Below are 23,194 nucleotides of genomic sequence, written 5' to 3'. Positions count from 1 at the left end.
AGCTAGATCAGACCCAGCCCTGCCCTCAAGGAGCTTCCCAGATACACGCACATAGATAAGGACAATAGTAGGTATCCGATGTTGTGACTGTGTTCAAGGCCAAGGAAGTATGGCAGTCAGGAAAAGCCTCACATCAGAGGCGGCATTTTAGGGGTGTGCGGTAAGCGCTTACAGGGTGAATGAAGGAATGTGCCGGGGTGAGAAGGGTGTTCCTGGGAGAGACAGCAACACAGGCAAAAGCATGGAGATGTGGCCCAGCCCGGAGCAAGGAGATCGAGCCGTTTGATTTCTTAGATGCGTCACCCTGGTGGCTTCAGAGGTGGCCAGCGTTGCAATTGTACTGATCTGACTCCTGGAATCCCAGAACCGGCAGAAACAAAATGCGAAGGATCCTCAGAAAACATCCGGCCCAACCCCTCATGATTCCGATGGGCCACTGAGGACCAGAGAGGAAAAGGGACTGGGACCGGCAAGGTCTCGCTGCCAGGTAATGGGAAGAGCCAGCACCCAGGGATGCGCCTCTGGCTGGGATTCTGACAACACAGCTGTGGCCTCCTAGGGACTCGCAGTTCAACTTTGCCATTGACCGTAAGCCTTAGTTTATCTTTACATGCCAACAAGGGTGCAATTACATAAAACTCGAAGTCCCTTTGGCTCTCAAACTCTATGCAGCCCAAGGAGGTAAAGTCTTACGTTGGGAAACACACAGCTGCCCGGTGACACGGGTAGACGGAGGCTGGGGAGGACGACATAAATTTAAAGGAAGAAAAGTGGGTGAAGGGGGAGACCGCTGCCTGGAAGGCACCCGGGGCAAGGTGCTCTCCATCTTCTCCTTTAATCTCCAAGTGACCTTTAGAGGTTTTGCAAATGCGGAAACTAAGGACTTAGAGTTGACGTGACTTGCCCAAGGTCACACCAGAGGGACCCAAGATGTGAACCCAGATTTTTTTTTTTTTTTTAATTCCAAAGCTCGTGCATCTCTCGTCCTGAGCCGTCCCCTCGGGGGCCTCAGAGGGGACTTTAGACATACACAAGACACCTGTCCCTTCTGTGGTCCCTGTGGGGGCTCCAGGGGGTCTGCCCACCACCCACGAGTGGTAAAGCCTGTGGTCAAGTCCCACAGTGGCCCTGTCCTTTGTTGTCCCCTGAGAACATTGCTCGGTCTCTGTTCAAAGATCTAAGGCTGGTGGGGGTATGGCCAGGGAGAGGCAGCCAAGATGAATAGAAGGAGAGGGCCCAGGGCCTCAGCTCTGGATCCCTACTTCCTCCCTGAGCAGCCCTTTCTCCTGGACCCGAGATGCCGTGGTCTGGCCCCGGCCTGACACGGGGAACGGTAACAAAAAGGCCCCAGACCCCTGTCACCGGTCCCAGGCCTCATACCTGAGCCCTGGCCTCGGGAACAAGTCCCTTCTCCCTGGATGACACCACCCAAGGGGCAGCAGAGGTACGTGCCTGCCAGGTGGACAGTCAGCCATAAGCGGCCCAGGTGCCTGGCACAGTCACAGAACCCAGCTTGGTCTCGCTGACAGGCCACCTTCTCACTCCAGGGACGTCGCCCTGGAGGCCTCAGCTGAAGCAGCTGCCCAGTGCACCCCTTCTCTTCCTGGCTCCTGGCTCCATCCGTCGCCCGGGGTCGAGACCCCTCGAGTCTGAAGATGTGTCCCCTCCCCCATCACTGTCCGTCACATCATCCTGCTTCATTCACTGTAAGGCACTCACCTTCAGGCTCTGAAATCACCTCGTTCATGTATGTGTCTGTTTGCATCTTATCTGTGTCCCTGGTGTTTATTATTGATGCAACGAGTGAATGAATGAGCGAATGAATGGGGCCTTGACTCCCGCTCAGCACTCCGAAGCGGCTCTGTGACTCAGTGGATCAAAGGGGTTAAATGGAGCGAGAGTAAACAAGGGAGCTCACGGCTCTGGGCCCGGGTTTTCTCACCTGGAAAGCGGGCGAGACGGATAGCAGCTTTCTCCCCCCGTGTTTGGGCACAGTCAACGAGGGCACACGGGTGGGGGGCTCAGCGCGGCACACAGCGGGGGCTCCCTGCAAGGGATCTGATGTATCACTGGGTCAAAGCAGGTTCCCTCCAAGCCAGCGGGGCTGGGGTCGGGGCAGGCCAGATGTGGGTGAGCTCTGGGCCTCCGTTCCTCCGTTTGAGATGAGAACAGAGCGATTCAGATTACGGGAGCGAGTGTTTGAGGAAAGACCTCAGAGCATGTATGCGTGGAACAAAGGCCAGGAGCACACACGTGACAGCCAGACGGGCCTGGGTTCATGCCACAGCTTGGAAAATCACCAGCTGTGTGACCTTGGTAAGGAATTTAATCAGGCTGAAGCTGGGTCCCCCCTGTCGTGAGGATTTGAGCTTGGGGTCCCGCCCTTAGGGTGCTCATGGGAGGTGCTAAGTGCATATCGCAAAGGATGATTTACAGCTCAGCGTGGAGAATGCAGGGGGCTGTGGGAACCAGCAGAGGGCCCTAACACAGCCTCTGGGTTAAAGAAGTCTTCCGGGTGGAGCTGGCATTGAAGCCGAGACCAAAGGGCGAGGAGGAGCTGGCCAGTGATAGGAATGGGGAATAAGGGAAAAAGAGCTCCAGGCAGGTGGCATAGCATGTGCAAAGGCCCGGAGGCGAGCATAAGCTTGTTCTCCATAGTCTCCTCATCCTGGCTTTAAAGATACTCCTCCCTCCAGTGGCCATCCACCCTCTCCCAGGAGAATCTGGGCTTTTAAATACCCCAGCCCAATCTCTAGACTCAGATACTCAGCCATAAGCATCTGTATTAGTTGGCTTGGGCTGCTATGGGACAACACCGTAGACTGGGGGGCTTAAGTGATAGATATTTACTTCTCACAGTTCTAGAGGCTGGGAAGTCTAAGATCAAGGTGCCAGCCTATTAGACGTCTATTGAGGGCCCTCTTCCTGGCTTGCAGACTGCTACCTCTGTGTCCTCACATGGCAGGGAGAGAGAATCATCACTCTCTGTTCCTGTTCTCACAAAGTTACTCAGCCCGTCACGAGGGCCCCACCCTCTGGGTTTCCTCTCACCCTAATTACCTTTCAAAGGCCCTATCGCGTTAAGGTTATAAGGGTTTTAACATATGAACTCGTGGGGACATAATTCAGGCCACAGAAGCATCTTCCAGAGGACAGAGGGCAGAACAGGAGCACAGGGGAGCCAGAAGGACCCTCAGCGGTTTTATTCTAGAGGCTCAGCCCCGTGAAGGCAGGTGCCGTGTTGGTGCGGCGCCCAGGACACCAGGCGGCTCCTGGTAGGTGCTCGGGCCATACCCGCTAAGTGGAAGAAGGAATCCAGCGCGCTCCCATCAGACGGAGAAACCGAGGCTCAGCTGGGGCCAAGGACACCTCTGGCGGCACACCGAAGGCTGGTGGCCCAGCCGGGACCGGCACTGACCTTCAGACCAGGCTGTCCCCTGTCTGGCACAGGATGAAGTTCCGGGTCCCGCGGGGCCCAACCGGGGTTGGATTCCAGAGGCAGGGAAGACCCAGGCAGGGTCAGCATTGTTCTCTCCTCCTTATCTTCACCTCAGCTCTGTATCAGCTGGTCTGGGTACTAGGTGCCAAGTACTACCCTAGTGCTGGGGGTAGAGCCGTGACCCAAACTGACACAGCGTCTGAGTTCACGGAGCCTGGCCTGGGGAGGAAAGGGGGGGACCGTAAACAAGATTATTAACTAAAAGAAAAGGATGCCAGGTGAGGACAGAGGCCATGGAGGAAACCAAGGCAGAGCAGGAGGGACGAGACTGTGAGGAGAGGTGGGGGGTTCTTCCAGACAGGTGTGCCAGGGGGAGCATCTGTGATAGGCAGCGTTTCAGTGAGACCTGAAGAAAGACACAGCTCTTTTGTTTCTAAACATTCTTTAAAGTTTATTTATTTATTTATTTATTTAGAGAGAGAAAGAGAGAGTGGGGGTGGGGCAGAGAGAGAGGGGGAGTGGGGGGAGAGAGAGAGAGAGAGAGAGGGAGAGAGAGAGAATCACGGGCAGGCTCTGCCCTGTCAGCACAGAGCTTGACGTGGGGCTCGAACTCACAAACCACGAGATCATGACCTGAGCCAAAATCAAGCGTTGGATGCTTAGCCGACTGAGCCACCCAGGCTCCCCAGAAAGATGCGAAGTAGGTCCGCAAATTCTTTGACATCCCTCCTTTCAAGAGATGGAGCTTACTTCCCTCCCTTTGAGTGTGAACTGGACTTGGAGATTGACTTTCAGCAAGTAGAATGTGCCAGAAGTGATGGCATATGACTTCTGGCTAGCTTATAAATACGTTGTAGCTTCTGGCTCGCTTGCTGTCTCTCAGCTCACCTGTGGCCACGTCAGAAGGATGCGCCAGCAGCTCCGTGGAGAGGCCCGTCTAATAAGCCTACCGCCGTCCTACCACCAACAGCCAAATGAGTGCCCCTTCGCAGAAGTGGTCCTTCAGCCCCAGTCGAGCCTTCAGATGACTGCAGCCCCTGCTGTCATTCTGATTTCAACTTCTTCAGAGAGCCCGAGCCAAAATAAGCCACTCCTGGATTCTTGACCCACAGAAACTGCGTGATGAGAAATGTCGACTGTTTTAAGCCACTACATTTTGGGGTGATTTGTTATACAGCAACAGATAACAAATACAGAAGGGGAGGAGCCAACTGTATGGCTATATGGATGGGAGAGCGGCCCCAACAGAGGGCACGGCAAGTACAAAGGCCCTGCCTCCATGCAGGGAAGGCAGAGACTGTACCTGTGGCTCAGCCGTTGTCTGGTCCTCAGGGTTTCCATTTGCCAAAGTGAGTGCACAGACATTATCAGATGAGAAATGTGGTCATAGACCGAAGAAGGTTTGGAAAGGACTGGACTGGCTCAGCCGCACAACCAGCATGGTCAGCCTCTCCACTCAGCAGGCACCTTTTGTGCTATGACCACTGACTCTGACTTCTGACTTTCCACCCAGACCTCCTGGGTCAGACTCCCCAGAGGAGGGCCCTGGGAACCCATGATAAAAAAATTCCTAGGGATTTGAATCCATACACACAACTGAGAGTCCCTTCCCAGGAGTCCTCAGTTTCCTCGGGCTCTGTGAAGTTCCTTATCTCTCTAAGGCCACTTGGCCAAGGGTGCCTGAATGGTTCAGTCAGTGGCACGTGCAACTCGTAATCTCAGGGTCGTGGGTTCGAGATTCATGTTAGGGTAGAGATTACTTAAAAAAATAAAATCTTAAAAAAAAAAAGTTCCAAGGCCACCTGGTCAAAACCTTCTCATTCTTCAAAACCTACCCCAGGCTATACCTCCTCTAGAGAGCCCTCCCTCACCCTTCCCCAATCCCCAGAGTCAGACCTTCCTGCCACTGGCTCATTTCTGAGTCCTGCTCTGGTTCTTTGGCAAAAGGGTTATTGATTGCTCATGCTGTGGCTCTTGAACAATGTGTTATAATTATTTGTTTAGAAGTCTGGGTCTCTGAGGTTGGAGAACGTGTATGATATATACCTATATAAGCCCTACCAGTGCCTAGAAGGCCCTCCTCAAAATGTTCTGGATGGATAGAAAATGAAACGATGAAAGAAAATTGGAAGGAAGAGAAAAGATAGAAGGAAGGATGGGAAGAGGGATGGGAGGAGGGATGGGAGGAAGGATGGAAAGAAGATGGGGAGGGATGGGAGGAGGAGAGGGAGGAGGAGCGGGCGGAGGGTGAAGAGAAGATGGGAAATGGGAGGAAGTGTGTGAGGAGGGATGGGAAGAAGGAGAGAAAGAAGATGGGGAGGGATGGGAGGAGGGATGGGAGGAAGGATGGAAAGAAGATGGGGAGGAATGGGAGGAGGGATGGGAGGAGGGATGGGGAGCAGATGGGGGATGGGAAGAAGGATGGGGGAGGGATGGGAGGAGGGATAGGAGGAAGGATGGAAATAAGATGGGGAGGGATGGGAGGAGGAGAGGGAGAAGGAGAGGAAGGAGTGATGGAGAGAAGATGGGGGATGGGAGGAAGGGTGGGAGGAGGGATGGGAGGAGGAGTAGGAGGAGGGATCAAAGGAGGGGTGGGAGAAAGCAGGAGGAGGGACAGAAGGGAGACTAGGAGGAGGATGAGGAGGGATTGGAGGAGTGTGAGAGGACATATGGGAGGAGGGATGAAGGGTGGATGAATGAACGAGTATGTGAGTGGGTGAGCAGGATCCCTTCAGCCACTGAGGCCCTGCCCACCCAGACCCAAGCTGCAACTCGCCTCAGCTCCGGCGGGCTTGCTCAGTTAACCAGGCCTCTGTTTTACTAACGCCTTCTTCTGCAGCAGAGGCAATTAGAGCAAACGGCTGGAAGCTTCTCCCCAGGCAGCCCCACCTGCCCTGTCCTGTCCCATTAACTTCCAATTCAACAGCCATCCCTGCCCCGCAATGTATAATGAAAGACATTCAAAATATATCCAAATGGCATGAGTATTGATTTATTAATGCTGGGGAATGTTGCTCTAATTGAATTGAGATCCAGGAAGTAAGTTAATGTAGCTGACGGTGCTACAGGAATTGAATTACCCCAGGGCCCAGAATTATTACCTTTTCACTCTCTTTGTTGTCAGTGGGATAAATAACAAATCAATTGACAATTCACCCTGGTGGAAAACACACACACACACACACACACACACACACACCAAGAAGTCCACGGAGTCTTGGACAGAGAGCTGGGGAATGGGCCTGGGTGAGGGGTGGGGAGCTTCCTGGAGGAGGTGGAGTGGGAAGGGGAGAAGAAAGGAGGGTCTGTCTGCAAGCCCAGAGCCCTCCCTCCTCTAGCCAGCAGCCAGAGTTCCCTAGAACACCAGCTGCGCAGACTGGCGCGGCCGCCACCCCCCACTGACAGCACCCCGCATGCACTCTGAGGGCCAGAGATGGGGACGGACTGGCCCCAGGTCGCTGGGGGAGTCCCTGCGATTCCTGCCACCTCCCTGGCCTCAGCTGCTTGTGCATGCCCAGGTTCTAAGCTCTCTCGAAAGCCTCCTCGGTTGTCTGCACTGGTCGCCCCTGCTCCCTCCTGCCCCAGGTTTCTCTGCCACTGCGGGTCCTCTGTGGCCCGAGGCATCCACTGGGCGGAAGTCTCGGAGGGCTGGGTGTGGGGCTGAATGTTCACTTGGCCCCTGAGACGTTTGTGCTAGGATTCTGGAAACTTCTCCGAGGATGGAGGACCCCGGTCTGCTCCACTGTAAAGAAGAATCTCCGGAGAGAGGCCAGGAGTCTGTGATTTCAGCTCGCATCTTCCTCAAAACCTCTCCCTCCCTCCTGTCCCTCCTTAGCACCCCCGTGTGTCTTCCGGCCTTCTCCCCACCTCTCCTTCAGCGGGACACCTTTTGGGGGAATAAACTGTCTCTGCGAGATAGAGCATCATGGAAATAGACATCGCTGGCTTGCAAGCCCAGCTCGGCTTGGAGCTAGCTTTGCGGCCCTGGGTAATTGGGTTTCACGTCTCTGAGCCATTTCCCCACCTGTCGAATGGGAGCAAAACTCTTTGGAGCCTCGTGAGATAGCGGCTCAGCAATGCTCCAGAAAACACGGAGTGGCCGGTGATCGCCAGGGGCCTGGCGGGAGTCTGCCAGGGACCACACGCTTCTCCCACCAGACGCCTCCGGCCGTTGGCTGTCCAAATGGGTGTCTGCAAAGCAGCCCGGCTGGCCATGTTCTGGTCAAGGGAGAGAAAGGCTGAGTTAATTAAATCAACAGCTAACAGTGCAGGTTACCCACAAAAGTGAACTCTAGTGCCCCTAAAACCACTGACCAAAGGAGGGCTGGGAAAAACATGAAACCACAGTTGGAGTAAAATGGAAAAAGAAATCATCAGCTCTACATCACTCCAGCCGGCCACAGGTATCAGAATATTAATTGGTCTTTGACTCGATTTGGCTGTGGGAGTCAGGGCAGGGCTGTGGCTTGAGGCAGCCCGACGGAGAGCCATGGGCTGGCCGCAGGGCATGCTGGGAGTGCGGCCGGGGAGGGAGAGGCCCGGCCGTGCACCCGCAGGGTGACAGGGGTGAGGAGGAGGGCGGGTGTGAGCGAGCGTGGAAACAGGGGTGGGTGCCCTCGCGGGTGTGAGGGGTCGGGGGCGTGCGGTGTGGGCTGCAAGCCCTGTCGCGCACCGTGTCACCCGGGACAGGAGCTCAGGCTGGGCTGGGCACATCAAAAGCTCACGATACCCACCCGCTACCGTCAGAGCTTCCCAAAAGCTCTAGCAGGGAGGTAATTCCACGAAGGAGCTGGTGGAGGCTCACAGACAGGCTCTTACCCCGTCACTCAGTCAACCGCGGCGGCAGTCATAACCGCAGAGATAATGACAACGTTTGCTCGCGCTCGGGAGGGGACCGGTTGGACTCAGAGCATGGTGCCAGGCACAAGAGGAGGCACTTGAAGAATCTATCGCCTGCACGGCCACCACCTGTGCCTGGCCGGGGCGCCACCTGCCTCCCCCCTTCCTTCGTGTCCAAGCCAACCGCGGGTATCAGAGCTTCTCCGTGACAAGCGGCTCCTCTGTGACAAGCGGCTTGCTTTCTGCTGCAGCTGTCGCTCTGACACCGATGGTCGCGGAAGCAGAGACCGTGTCCGGATCTTCCGCCCGTCGTCCACCTGCTGGACGTACTCGTGGAACCCCGGAACCGTCGGCCAGCTGTCTCAGGGGGGCACCGCCCCCTGCTGGCAGATGCGCAGTGGAACCCACGTCAGGGGCACCCGCAGGCACCTTTGGAGAGTCAAGGGCATGGCGTCTCTTTGCAGCTTGCACTACGTCTGGACGTGGGTCTGGGCCAAGGAAAGCCTGCGCGGCTCCCTGGGCCTCCTCGGCAACCCTGGAACTTTGTGGGCCCCTCAGGTCACAAAGGAGGAAACTGAGGCGCAGGGCGGCTGGGCGGGGGCAGGGGGGACTTGCTTGAGGTCACACAGTCAACCCCCGGGGCCCCAGGTGTCCACGTCCAGTATACTTCTCTCAAACTCCCATGCTGCCAGGGGTCCTGGGGGGGGGGCATTAAACCCACAGCCCAAGTTGCAGAGGGGCGACCGGCCTTGGCTTCAGTGTCAGGAAGGCAAGAGAGACTGCTGGGGACCGACGAGCTGGACAGGCCAGCCCCGGTCCCAGGGACAGCCACTCCTCGGCCAGCACTGAGCAGGACTGCGGGCCCGTTTTGCCAGAGCTTCTGTTTTTTGCGGGCACCGCGGAGAATGCGGGTTCTGATGTGAAGTTTTACAATCTTTAAGGCGACGGGACACATTTGCCACCTGTGGGCTGCAGGCGGTGACTGCAGGGCTGTCCTTCTCTGGCGCTCGGTGGGCGGAATCGTGGGAGAAGACGCAAGGCTGGGGGCTTTGAGACGCTGCTGGCTTATTGCATTCATTCATTCACTCCACTCCTTCACCCTCCTGGCTGGGCTTTGCCCCCCCCGGGCGTTCTGGCTTCCCTTTGGCAGCATGAACCTGTCTCAGCTCAACATCCCGGCAGCCAGGATGGGGGCAAGGAAGGATCTCAAAGAGCGAGGGGCCTGCTGGTGCCTCTCTTGGGGTCTTCCTGGACAGAGAGCGGCCCTGAGCTGTAGAGCCCGCATGGGACAGGCCCATTCCGCGCTCCTGGTCCGGTTCCTACCCGAGGGACTGGAATCTGGGGTCAGACAGACCTAGGCTTGTCTCCTGACTCCGTCACTGTCAAACTCTGTGACCTTGAGCCGGCGGCCATCCCTCTCTGGGCCTTGGCAAAGAAGATACTGTGGATGCCTGGTCGTGCACTCTCGGCACTCACTCCTTCACGCTCAGGGATGCTTACCGACACTCTATGACTCTGCCTGGGGACTTGTCCTGGCGGCATGAGAGAGACAGGTGCTCGTGGGCCAGGTGGCCAGCCCTGAGTAGGAGTGCCCTCGGGAGCAGCCCTGCCGATGAGGCCTAGGGCGTCGGTGGACAAATATCCCAGCTCCTTCACCCTCTGGTTGGGATCATTCTGAGGCACGGACTCAGGGAAACTGTCCCCCAAGTTTCCCAAGGGAATCTGGCGCCAGTTGCCCAGGGGGTCATTTGCTCGACGACTAAGGCTCTCACGGCTCTCTTCCCTCCCTGCCTCGTTCCCCCTCTTCTTCGCCAATGTTTCCCGGTATCTCCTGAGTAAACCAGTCACGGTAAGCCTGTGTCTCCAGGCCTCCTTCTGGGGGAACCCCACCTAAGAGCCTCAGTTTTATCAAGCTGTCAAATGGGTACAGTTGCTACGTCTTCAGAAAGGCTGTGAGGGTAACAAGCTACCACGTCCGTAAATGCCCAGAAACTGCCGGGCACGCTGAAAACCTTCCCTCGTTAGGTGGTGGCTTTTAGACTTTTTATACTGTTGTGATATTGGAGCTGACCCCCCTAATCCCAAGGCCAGGCCCATTAGGGCCGCTTTGAGGTAGAGGCCTGGCTGCCCCAGGAGGGCCTCAGGGGTTGACCGAGGGCTCAGAGTGGAAGGGCAGGGAAGACTGTGGCCTCTGTGGTTCGGATGGTGGAGTCTGTGTAGCAAAGAGGGTTGGGCCCCAGGGGAGCCCATCAGTCCCACCCCCGCCCCCAGAGCTCGGAGCTGTTAGCGAAAATGGTACTAATGGGGCTGGGCCCAGCTGTCACCATCCCCACGGAGGGGGAAGGGGCCTGAGGGAGAGGCAGGTGCAGGCAGGGAGAGGAGGGTCCCGTAGCCTGGCCCGCCCAGGGCTGCCCACTGCCCCAGAGGCGGGGTCTGCTTAACTCCGCAGACCTGCTGGGTGGGGGGTGTAGGGAGGCTTGGGGTACCCCAAGCTGTCTCCCTAGGAGGTCAAATGCAAGTCCTCTACCTGCCCAGATTCTGGTGGCTTCTTGGGCCAGGCCCTTGGGTAAGACACTTCTCCCCTCTGTACCTGTTTCCTTATCCTTAAAATGGAACTAATGATTACGCTGACGTTCTTGGATTATTTTGAAGAGTCGGTAAAATAAAATTGGGCTGGAGAAGGGTGAGCAGGTTCCCCTTCTCGAGAAAGGGCATGGTCTCCCCTCCCTGCCCGGGACGCTGCTCTGCCTTCTCTCTCTGGTCCTGTCTGGAGGCTGGAGGTGGAGAGCAGCGTCTTCTCTGACTTCTCTGCCTTTGGCCTCAAACCTCACGTGAGACCCAGGGGCTGTGGTGGCTGCAAAGTCTTTGTGTCGGAAGGGATGCTGTTCCCCCAGAGAGGAAGGGGCAGAGGGTATTCTCCAAAGCAGTAAGGAGTCAGGTTCCAGTGAGTCTCCAGCCCTCAGTCCATGTAGTGTCCTGTCACACGCCTCCCTCCTGGGGTAGCTGCCCTGGATTTGGGGGTCCAAGTTACCGTAGCCAGAGTCACCCCCTCCTGCCTCCTACCCACCTTAACAATCCTAAATCGGGCCCTCAAGCGTTTGTGAAACCCCTCTGTATATTCCGCTCCCTCCCTGGCTTCTCAGAGTCAGCTCCTGAGGTTCTAGGCTGCTCTTAGGAGTCCCGTTTTGAAGTGAAGAAAACGGAGCCGGGCCAGGACTAGGGTGAGGCAGGCAAGGTGCCCAGAGCTAACCGGGTGCTTGTGGGAACCTGAGAGCGAGTGTCGCTGGCTTAGCCCACCCCAGTCATGGCCCTGAAACTGAGGCGGGTCTCCCCTGACCCTCGTGCTGGGGCTGTGTCCTCTACACCACGGTAAGGACAGGGGGCTCGTTAGTGGGCAAAATGACCCCGGAAGGAGGGAGGCAGGGTCCGCACGAGGTTGGGGTGGTCTGGTTAGGTACGAGGCCCGGAAGCTCAGGGGCCTGCCGCCCTGCCAGGGGACAGCTGAGAAAGCCCTTTGTTTCAACTGCAGTGTGAGACCCAGTGTGCGTGTGTAGGTGGGGGGTTGCGATTCTAGTGACCAACTTTCTGGAAGGAGGGGACCGCCCTGCGTAGGGGGTACCAGTGTCCTTGGGGCTGCGAGAGCAGGCAGCCTCCAAGGGGCAGGCCTCTGTGGCCGAATCTGGCGAAACTAAAAAAAGGCACAGATCTCAAGACCGGGCCGTTCCACTTCTAGAAATATCTGTTGGCATTTTCTACCCGCCAGGCAGGTTTTTGTTTTTTTTTAAGTTTGTTTATTTTGAGAGAGAGTGAGAGAGAGGGGGACAGAGAGAGAGAGAGACAGAGAGAGAGGATCCCAAGCAGGCTCCACGCTGTCAGTGCAGAGCCGTGAGGTCATGACCTGAGCCAAAACCAAGAGTTGGACGGACGTTCAACCGACTGAGCCACCCAGGCGCCCCTGCCATGCCGTTTCCAGTGCCTTACAGAAATTAACTCAACACAACCCAGAGGGAGCCATGTCATTCCCCACTGACCAGAGCCGTGCACATTCCAGAACAATCCGACAATCCTCCGATGCTTAAACAGAACGAGGTCAGACTGTTGCTGTATGCTTTATATTGAGACGATGTATTAACTGAACAGAGTACTTTGCTGCTGTGTGCCTGGGCCCGGATTTACAAGAGAAAGCACGAACCGGGGCATGTCTCGCTACGTGTTGGAAGTGTTGGAAGGTTCCAGACCAGACCGCTGCCTGTGAGTACAGGGTTTCTCAGAGGAAGGATGGGGGGTGGGATGGAGAACCAGCTTAGGCAAGAGTAGGAAACTGTCACAACGAGCATATGTTATTTTTGTAATTACACAGGAAACATGGGTTTGTTGTTTTTTTTTTGAAAGAGAAGATATTGAAGGACCTTCGAAAGGTGTCCTGAGGGCCCCTCCCCAAGTTTTGGCTCCTAGACCCATGTGGGGAGGCCTCTGCTAGATAGACTGGCCTGCTCAGGTCTGTCCCTAACCGGAAGAGAGAGGCAAGGGTGTCACAAGGAAAACTCTCTGCTTTTTTATCTTGCTCTGTGCATCCTCCAGGCTCAGCAGTTGAGAAGTTGAGGTGGTGGCACCCCACCTTCTGCTGCTGGCCTGTGACGGTCAAGGGCGGTGGGCCAGGAGCCCGGCCTCTACCTGGGAGTCCCTCCTCTCCCTTCCCAGGCCGGGTCCTCTCCTCTCTGACCCTGGCCACTTGTGTGAATTTCGGCCTTTTGCATTGCTCTGGCCTCAGTTTTCTCACCTCCAAAATGGGAATAATATCCTCCCCAAGCTTGGTCTGGGGATGAAATGAAATGCACTTGGGAACTGTCAAGAAGGGGAAGAGGGGCGCCTGGGTGGCTCAGTTGGTTAAGCGGCCGACTTCGGCTCAGGTCATGATCTCCCGGTCCGTGAGTTCGAGCCCCGCGTCGGGCTCTGTGCTGACAGCTCAGAGCCTGGAGCCTGTTTCCGATTCTGTGTCTCCCTCTCTCTCTGCCTCTCCCCCACTTGCACTGTGTCTCTCTCTCTCAAAAATAAATAAACATTAAAAAATTTTTTAAAAATAGTTAAATGTAGGGGCGCCTGGGTGGCTCAGTCGGTTAAGCGTCCGACTTCAGCTCAGGTCATGATCTCATGGTTCGTGGGTTTGAGCCCCACATCGGGCTCTGTGCTGACAGCTCAGAGCCTGGAGCCTGCTTCGGATTCTGTGTCTCCCTCTCTCTCTGACCCTCCCTCGTTCATGCTCTGTCTCTCTCTGTCTCAAAAATAAATAAACGTTAAAAAAAAAATTTTAATAAAAAAAAGGAAGGGGAAGATTTGAGGGGCAATTGTAATTTTTATAATTATATTTTTAATAATATAATATATATAACACAATATCATTTTTATAATATAATTTTTATAATTTTTCTTTACTTGTGGCCTTTTGGATCTAAGAGAGCTGGTTTTGAATTCTAGTTCCACCACTGGCCAGCCCTGGACAAGGGGGTGAACCTCTCTGATCTCAGTTTCTTCCTCTGCCCAGGATATCGTTCACACGGTTGCCCTAGAAATTCAATGAGCTAACTCAGGAAAGCGTGCAGCATGGTCCTTGGCCCACAGCGGGGCCCCCGAGAGGGGTGTGGTGATGAGGAAGAAGGTGCAAGGAGCCACCCAGGGGCTCTGGGCCCCTCCGCCGCCGAGGCCTGAGTGAGGGTTATAGGGTGTGCCAGGGGACGAAGGCACTGGCGAAAGGACGAACGCTCTCGGGAAGCCGGGCCTTCTTTCTGCCGTGACTTCTAGAAGGGGAACCAGGGCTGGGGTTTGGCAGAGGGAGCGTGGCCACCAGGGTGAGTCCCACAGCCCAGCCTGGGGGCTGCTCTCCCACCACAAGCTGGCCGGCCCGCCGGGGAATGGGGAAGTAAGAGCTCTCTCCAGGGGAGGGCCAGACAGGCCCAACCGAGAGTGGAAAAACCCTCTGGTCAGAGAGGCCTGGGGGTGGGAGGCGCCAGCCCCAGGCCTGGCCACCGGTACTCCTGTAGCACCAGGTCCCAGGCTTTCCCAGCTCGGATCCGCTGGTGGTCTGGCCTTGCCGTGGCCCCCTCCTGTCCCCGGAGCGCAGCCTCCTCCGGCTCCCCACCCTGACCTTCCAAGCCTGCCCGGGTCTGACCTCAGCTTACGCTCGGCCTTCGTGGTGCGGCCTGCGGGGCAGCGCGGGGCTCGGCCTGGCCCTGGAGTTCTCCCAGGCTGCCGACGGGGCTGCCTTCCCTTCCGGAGGACTGTCCCCTGGGCTGGGCCTCCGCTGGCTCCTGGGACATGAGCGGCGCACTGCCTCGGTGGAGACAGCACTTGCCCGTTTACACAGCCGCTCGGCCGTAGTCCCACGGCACGGCCGGGCAGGCCCAGGGACCCCAGTGTGGTGACACAGAGACGTGTTGTTCAGCTCTCCTACGGGAGGCCCCGCTGTGGGCAGGCACAGCGGCTGAGCGCCACCCCCTGGATCCACCACCATCCAGGCCATGTCCCCCAGGCCCCTTCTCCCCCATGTCTGAGCACAGTGGGGGTGTCGGACCTGTTTCCTGGTCTGGGGGCCCTTCCCGCCCTGTGGCCCTTCCCAGGCATTTCCCCTAATAAATCTCTTGCGTGTCCCATCCCATCCTGATGTCTTCTTTTCAAAGGGCCAAATCAACACCCTCGTTTCTCAGATGGGGAAAGTGAGGCTTAAGAGTAGAAGTGACCTACCCAAAGTCCCTCAGCACATTATGGCGAGAGCCGGCTCCGGACTTCTTCCTTCTGCCACCCCCTCCCCTGTTCCAACGTTGAAGTCACAAGCCGGGACAGCCCCGCTCACAGGAAGCAAGGCTGATTCTGGAGGTATTGACGCAGGCGAGATCTGGCCTGGGGCCGGGGCAGGCGGAGAGGACTTGTGCCCCGGGGCCGGCGGGGGGCCCAGGCCCTGCTGCCCATCCGGGGCCCTGCTGGGATCTGCACAGGCTTCTCTCCAGGGAGCACATGAGCAGGACTGCAGCCTGGCTTTTAAAGCAACGCAACATCATTAAGTCTGTGATGCAGCCCAGACCCTAATGGCTTATCCACGACTCTCTGTCGCCATGCCCCACTTCCGGGGAGGGCGGGTCAGGGGCTGGGCGATGGCTGCGGGACCCTGGGGACCCTGATCTCGGACTTGGCAGCCCTCTGTGAAGGGGCTCCATCTGACCAGCTCTGCGTTTTGCTATCGAGGCATAAAGGTTTGACTGGACAGGTCCCTGCAGAGCCCCTGTGTCAGCGACAGAGGGAAACCAAGGCCCAGAGGGGGTCACAGGACTTGCTCAGATCCACAGCTGAATCGGCATAGAATTTTCCTGACTGCCTCTGCCCTCTCAGGGCTGCCTCCCTCCGACCCCACCCGTGCCCCTCACGGCATCTGATTTTCTCCCACGCTCTGCCCACCCAGACACACCATCCTCTTCGGCCCCTGAAGGAGGCAAGGTTGCTGCCTAAGGAAGAAGATAATCCAGGAGACTCATTCTCATTGGCATGGCTTTGCCTGTCTGGATTCCTCATTTCAACAGGAGGTTTAAATTGATCGCAAAAGCACGTACCTTATTATACGTCATATATCATCTGAGCCTTCACGCTCCAGATAGGCCATAAGCCCATCCGTGCGGCCTGTGAGGCCCTGTGAGGCTGGCCCGGTCCACTTCCTTGACCTCCGTCCTTGCAGCCACTCTGACCTGGATCCCTGTGCTCTGGGCCTCCAGAGCTGGTCCCTCGACAGCCACCCTCTGCTCTCATGCCTTACCTTTCCACTCACTCCTCAGGCCTCAGCCGCAGGGCCGTGGCCTTAGGAAAGCCTTCCCCAAGCCCCGATGGGGTGGGGCCCCTGGGATGTGCTCCTGTCACCTGATCCCGCTCATCCCATTGTAATGACATAAATGTATTCAGGATTCTTTGTTTCATGTGTCTATCTTCTCTGCTCTAGAGCGGCTGCTAGGGCAGGGACCCAGCCCAGGATGTGGAAGGAAGGAAGGAAGGAAGGAAGGAAGGAAGGAAGGAAGGGACAGTGGGAAGGAGGGAGGGAAGAAGGGAGGGAAGAAGGGAAGAAGCTTGGGTAGAAACAGCATTAGGAAACAGGAACACAGAAATAAAAATAGACAGTCAAGCTCACAGAGAAGAATAACCCCATTAGGGCAAGGTAGTTGCTCAATTTGAGTTCCAAAGTTGACTTTGAGCTTCCCAGCAGCCAAGGCAAAAAGGAAGATACGGTCAGTTACATCCGTGCCGGTGGGGGAAAGCCTATGTGAGGACGCCCCCCAGTTCCTCAGGGGAGTCCAGCTGTCTGTGGGGAAGGGTGCTAAGTGACGGGCGAGCTGGTATCCTCAGCATCCTTCCGCGTGTGAGCTAATGGATCTCCCAAGGCAGCTTCTCCCGCCAGTTGTGGATGAAAGCTGAGAAGGAGACACTGCCAGGCGGTTGGGCGGTGTCGTTTCTATGGGCCAAGACTCAGCCGGAGGAGCGGATGGCGGGGCGTCTGTCCCCACCCTTGTACACGGACACTGCAAAGTGCTCAGTGCGCGGGATCAGCGTTGCCATCCCAGCCCTGGAGACCGTTACCTGGCCTGGCTCTTGATGAAGCCTGGCTCTCAGAAGATTCTAGGCTGTGCCCCAAGCGGGTGCCTGGCCAGGGCTCTGACCTGGGAGAGAGGCCACCCTGGCTGCAGGGGGTGGAGCGTGCTGGTGGAGAGTGACCCTCGCCCGCACTCCTGTCCCGTTTTCCGCCAGTCGCCCCACCTTGCCGAGCCTGTGTTTCTTCCTCCGTTAAATGGGGATTGTCTTAGCGTCGCCTTCCGAAGGGTGTTGGCAGGATTAAAGGAGGCATCGAGAGGTCAACACAGTAGTATCCAGTAGCCGTCAGCACTTGTTAGCATCGTGATTAGAGGTGCCCACAGCCAAAGCCAGAAGGTTCTCGCCAAAGAGTCAGAGACTTAGTGAAAGGGGTATTTGCACGGGGAATGAAGAGGCCCGGGGCACCTCTCTTATGGAGGAACCTGAGACATCGTTCCTCAGCATCTTTCTAGCACACCGCGGGCTCTGCACTTGGTTTCCTGGGAAGACAGTAAACTGAGGCACAGCACACACATGCCAGGAATGTGTCTGTGCTAGGGGGGTGGGCAGGGGGAGATCGGATGCACTCATCTGAGAAGAGGAAAAGCCTAGGTCCTCCAGGCCGAGGGCCCCGGCTGCTCTAACACGATACCACAGGCTGGAAGTCCAAGGTCAAGGTGGCAGCGAGGTGAGTCCCTTCCTCTTCTCTTGGCTTGCAGACAGCTGCCCCCTCCCGTGTGCTCACGTGACCTCTGTGCCTGCTACCGGCTCCTCTCGTCAGGGCACTAATCCTATTGGATCGGGGCCCAACCTAGGGCCTCGTTTAGCCCGGATTACCTCCTCAGAGGCCCTGTCACCCAGTACAGCCACCCTGGGGATTAGGGCTTCAACAAATGAATATGCTGGGGGGACACAAACCTTCAGTCCCTATCAGCTAGGAAAGGACCAAACTGAGATCTGAACCCAGACCACGTGTCCAGTCCAGTCCACAGCCCTGGCCCTGAAACACACATGTCAAAGGGGCAGCAGCTAGGGTTCAAGGCCTGCAGGTGCAGTCCAGCCAGGAACAAGGAGAGCACAGCGTGAACAGCAGCCACAGAGAGGCAGGAGCGGAAGAAGGAGCTTCCCTGGGAAGGTCAGGGATTGATGGAGACTATGGGGAGCTGACCCGGGCAGGGCAAGAGGCTCATTAGCAGGAGGCCCAGCTGGCCGGCTGCTCCAGACCATGAACTTGGCAAAGGGCAGCCACCCAGGGGCAGAGGGTGGCCGGTCCACGCAGAAAGGGCTCCCGAGGGGGCCCTGGTCAGATCAATATGGGCCGCCAGGTCGATGAGGGCTCAGCAGGCCCCAGGGACAAGACCGTGGCCGCAGGGCTGGGGGATAAGGGCAGCAATCCTTCAGCGTGAAGTATGTGCTAAGCACCTCCCTGCCATGGTGCTTATTGAAGACGCACTCAATCAAGTCCATTGCCGGTGTGTTGCTCAAAACCACCCTTCGAAGCTGCTCGTGTTGTCCCCATTTTACAGATGAAGAAACTGAGGCACAGAGAAATGGAAGGAACTTGCCTGTGCTGGGCGATGATTCGAACTCAGAAACTTGACTCCTAGACTCTTGCTAATACTTTTTTTCCAGAACTCTCTCTCCTCGCTCAGGTCCTCAGTGCCTCCTTCTCTTGCCAGCTTGGTGGACACACTGGCAGGTGGCCTTCGGCCCTCTCCTTTGTCTCTGGTTTGGTTTCCCGAGTGAATGGCAGGCGGAGGTGGGGGGGGGGAGGAGCAGGAAAGCAGAACTGAGCTCCGAACAGGCTGGGCCAAGTGCAGAAGCCAGGGTGCAGGGGAGGGGGCGACCGTCGTGTGGGGTCATCTACATCAGCGGCCATCCCTGCACCCTTACGACCGAGGCAGCAAGGCCGGCATGGGGCAGGATGGCCTCTCTCGCAAGGCACTGAAACCTGGGGCCGCGTATTGGAGGGGACAGGTGGCAGCCTGTGGAGACTGCAGTGTCCCTGCCATGTGCCAGGCACAGTGTCGGATGCAAAGGATTCAACAGTAAGTCACAACAGTCCCGACTCGCATGGGGTTTACAGTCAGTCAGGGAATTCCAACATTCCCCTCCTAATCACATACAACAAGGTGAGGCTGAAGCTGAGACCGGCATTATGAACATGACACGAAATAGTATAACGGTGGTGGCGTGGGGGTGGGACCCAAGAAAGTTGGTCAGGAAAGGCCTTCCGAAGGAAGTGGCAGCTGGGTTGTGTTTTTCAGCCAGGAGCAGGTTAAGAAGGAAAGGGAAGTGAGCACAGCCTGTGCAAAGGCCCTGTGGTGGGAGGGAACAAGTCGGATACAAGTGCCTGAAGAAAGATGGCCAAAGAGCAAGAACACAGAGAAGAGGAAAGTGGTTTGGGGAGGTGGCTGGAGGTGTGGGTCAAGGCCAGAGGAACTTGGGGTCCCGTAAGAGGTGAAAAGACCTCCCTAAGAGTTGTAGGATGTCACCGAAGGGCAAGACCGCAATACCCCTCTTGCTTCTAGAATGCACATTTCACCTTTAACATCCCTGAAATTGAGATGAATTTTGTAATCTATTGTTTGTCTTAGTTTAGCTGGCAAGACTTTTCCTTGAGGTACCTAAAACCATGGTATGTCTTAAAATCAATTGAAGATGTCTTCCACCGGGGGAGATTTGGTACATAGCATAGATAAGAATGACCTCACCCCAGTTGAAGAGATAAAAAGCCTGGGGTCCCGCCCCTGTCCCCTCACCCCTGCGGGAGAGCCTCTGCCATTCCCAAGACTCCAGAGAACACAATTAGGTTAGAAATTCAAGGTCATGAGCATGAAAACTTTTTCTGGAGACACGTGCTGAGGCTCCACCCCAGACCCGCCGAATCAGACTCTCCAGGGCGACTCCGGAATCTATTTCTCAGAGCCAGCTTGACTGCTGTTGGTCTGTTTACTCTCCACAGCCCTGGCCTTGACCATCCAGGATTCGGTTTCTAGAACATGAGCTTCAACATGGCTAAAATGCTGTACGTTTTAAGGAGTACCCTGGCCCTACACACAGTAGGCTGGTTGCCAGGACAGTAGACAAGGCACAAAAATGGCCTGAGGTCATTTCGCCACATCCCGTGGGAACAAAGGTCCCAGGGGTTTCCCACAGCTGCCCTCTTCTGACTGCTTTTTGCCTGCCGGGTGATCTTTTCCCTGCAAAGTTTTCTGGGGGCGAAGGAGAGGTCACCTGTCGTCCTACCTGGGCCCTCACCCCTCTGTGTTTATCTTCGTGGCTTTACATCCTCCCCCCCACCCGCCCCCTACCACACATACTCCTTGTTTTGAGGGCGGTGGCTGTTGCCTGGGTTGTGGCTAACGTGGGTCACAAAAGCCACCCAATTTTCCTGCTTCAATTTTAGAGCTTTTTAGCTTCACAACCGGACAGAAAAGCAGCACAGTGGCCGTCGGTGCCCCCGAGACCATGCCTGGGAGCCCCCTTCTCCAACTGGCCTTTGAGACCTGCCAGGGCTACAGAGGGGGCCTGTCCCAGGTGTCCACACTGCCGGAGGAAGAATGGCGAGGCTGGCCGGGGCAAGGGGATGTGGGAGGAACGGTATGGAGGCCGCTTCTCAGTCTCACCCCAAACCAGGGCTGTGGTCACTGTGGGCGATGCAATTCTGGAACGTGCTTGCTAAATGCGGGCAGAGGAGCCCATCTGTTTATTTTTAGCCCCTGGAGGCTTGGTGAGTGCCTGGCAAGCTAACAGTTGTGTGCCCAGAGGAGGCAGGGTGATGAGTATGGGTGGGCCCTCGGGAGGCAGGCACAGGGACATATTTAGAAGGCTGTTCATTTGAGCAATGGCAAAGGGCTGGCACTGACTGAAAGGTCCATCAAAGGGGGGATGGTGGGTAGGTTATGGTATGTCCAGGCAATGGAGTAATATTCAGCGGTGGAACAGAATCAGGGAACATCAAGATGCATTCAGACCGCTAAATGGAAAAGTGGGTGGATGAGGGTAGACCTTCTATACAGTTCGGTCTCGATAATCTTAGGAAAAGAATACGAAAGACCCACACCGTATTGGGGGCTTTTACTTCTTAACTTAGGCAGCTAAGAAAAGAATAAAGCTATCGCATACGGATGATTTAGCCTTTCTGTTTTGTTTTGTGTTCAGTACAAAATCTGCATTGGTTAATAATTATGACGGATCTGTATATACAAATATGGAAAGACATTCACACTACTTTAAAAAGAGGGCAATTTAGAGAAAAGTAGCTGTAGTAGGGTCCTATTTACGTAAAGTAAACCTTGCACGTGAAGACCGAAAAATATCTATGTAGTTTTTTTAATGTTTATTTATTTATTTTTTTTTTATAAAAAAATTTTTTTTTCAACATTTATTTATTTTTGGGACAGAGAGAGACAGAGCATGAACGGGGGAGGGGCAGAGAGAGAGGGAGACACAGAATCGGAAACAGGCTCCAGGCTCCGAGCCATCAGCCCAGAGCCCGACGCGGGGCTCGAACTCACGGACCGCGAGATCGTGACCTGGCTGAAGCCGGACGCTAAACCGACTGCGCCACCCAGGCGCCCCAAATGTTTATTTATTTTTGAGAGAGAGCGTGTGTGTGTGTGTGTGTGTGTGTGTGTGTGTGTGCACGTGCAGGGGAGGGGCAGAGAGAGAGGGAGACAGAGGATCTGAAGTGAACTTGGGGCTGAGAGCACAGGGCCCCATGTGGGGCTCCAACTTGCGAACTGCGAGATTGTCACCTAATCCGAAGGCGGATGCTTAACCGACTGAGTCACCCAGGCGCCCCTCTATGTAGATTTTTTTTAAATGCCCAGGAAAGGATCTGTAGAGTAGATATCGAGCGGGTGACAGGGCTCACCTCTGAGGAGGAGCAAGAAATTACAGGGAGAGGGTGAAGGGAGCAGTCACGGAGACCTCGAGAAGGGTGACGAGTGGCAAATAGGCAGCAAGGAGGAGTGTGGGTGCCCATGGGCTTCAGTGACAGTCGCGGTAATTGGGGGAGGGATGCTTGGGTCTGCCTGTTCATATTTGAACTTCATACCTGGGGTCCTTCCGCTGCCCCTTCTGCTGCCTCCACCACCCAGGGGCCAGTACATGAGGGATGAAAGGAAACCATGTGGATGTGGGGGGATTGGGGGACAATGCGAAGGCTCCTGTCCCTGTGGTTGCTGCATAACCAGGGGACCCCCAACAGGCCTACCTGCTCCCAGTTCTTTCTCTCCTCCCAGCCGTCTCTGGCAAGCGGGGGCCGGTGCCAGGGTTAGTCAGGCTTGGCCTTGGACGCTGGCTCCTGCCCCAGCACTGACCACAGCAGCCACATGCAGCAGCCTGAGGCCTCCATGATGCTGACCCTTCCAGAGCTGTGATAAGGCATTAGTGTCCACACAGAGGCTGGGCCTGGCCCTCGGCCGATCTGGTCACTCCTGAGTCCCTAGGGCCTCCTGACTGCCCCTAAACCCACTGAATAAATGAATAATAGAAACGAGATGAGTAATAGATCTGTTGGTGGCCTGGGGAGTTGGAAGCAAAGAGAATCCCGAGGGGAGCGTCGGGCTGACGGCCCAGCTCTGAATGGCGGGGTGGGTGCCGGGGATGGGAGGGTCAAGAGGGGACCCGAAGAGCCCTACTCTAGGCCTGAGGAGTCCTGGTCGGAACAGGGCAAGGGGAGTGAGGAGGGGCGCGCGGGGCTGGGTGGAGCGATGGCGGAACACGCTCCTGCCACGTGCCCGGTCGAGTGCGGCCACTTTGCTGCTCAGGACGGTGTCTCCCTGGGGTACGATGGGCTGTGTCCAGGGAAACGTCAGAGATGGTCCAGCAGGGAGTGTGGAGGGTATGGGGGGCGGGGGCAATGTCTTATAGAAAGTGGGTTCTGATCCTGGCCCCTCCACTTTCTAGCTGGGTGACATTGGGTTAGTCTCTTAACCTTTCTGAGCCTCAATCTCCATGGTCTCCAAAATGGGGATAATCACAGTACCTCTCTCATAGGCTTGTTTGGGATTAAAATGCGATGATGCTTTAGTGCAGCACCTGACATTTATTAGGGGTTGAATAGATAGCAACTGTCCCCCCCCTCCATCCCCTTTTTCACATTGGTATTATGGGTTCAGGAGCTCAGAAATGCATGGCCACACAGGGGGCTAGGCTGGGATGACAGAGTTTTTCACGCTGGGAGGAGAATGGATGAGGACTTTGAAAATGTCCTCGAAAGAGCCCGTGCCCAGGACACATTGCCTCCCCCAGGAAGCCCACGCTGCCGGGGGTTTGGGTCTGGGCACCGCCGGCCTCCCTGGACGC

The sequence above is a fragment of the Felis catus genome, chromosome C1 (assembly GCF_018350175.1).
Source record: "Felis catus isolate Fca126 chromosome C1, F.catus_Fca126_mat1.0, whole genome shotgun sequence".
Classification (NCBI taxonomy): domain Eukaryota; kingdom Metazoa; phylum Chordata; class Mammalia; order Carnivora; family Felidae; genus Felis; species Felis catus.
Note: the sequence above shows the minus strand (reverse complement) of the source record.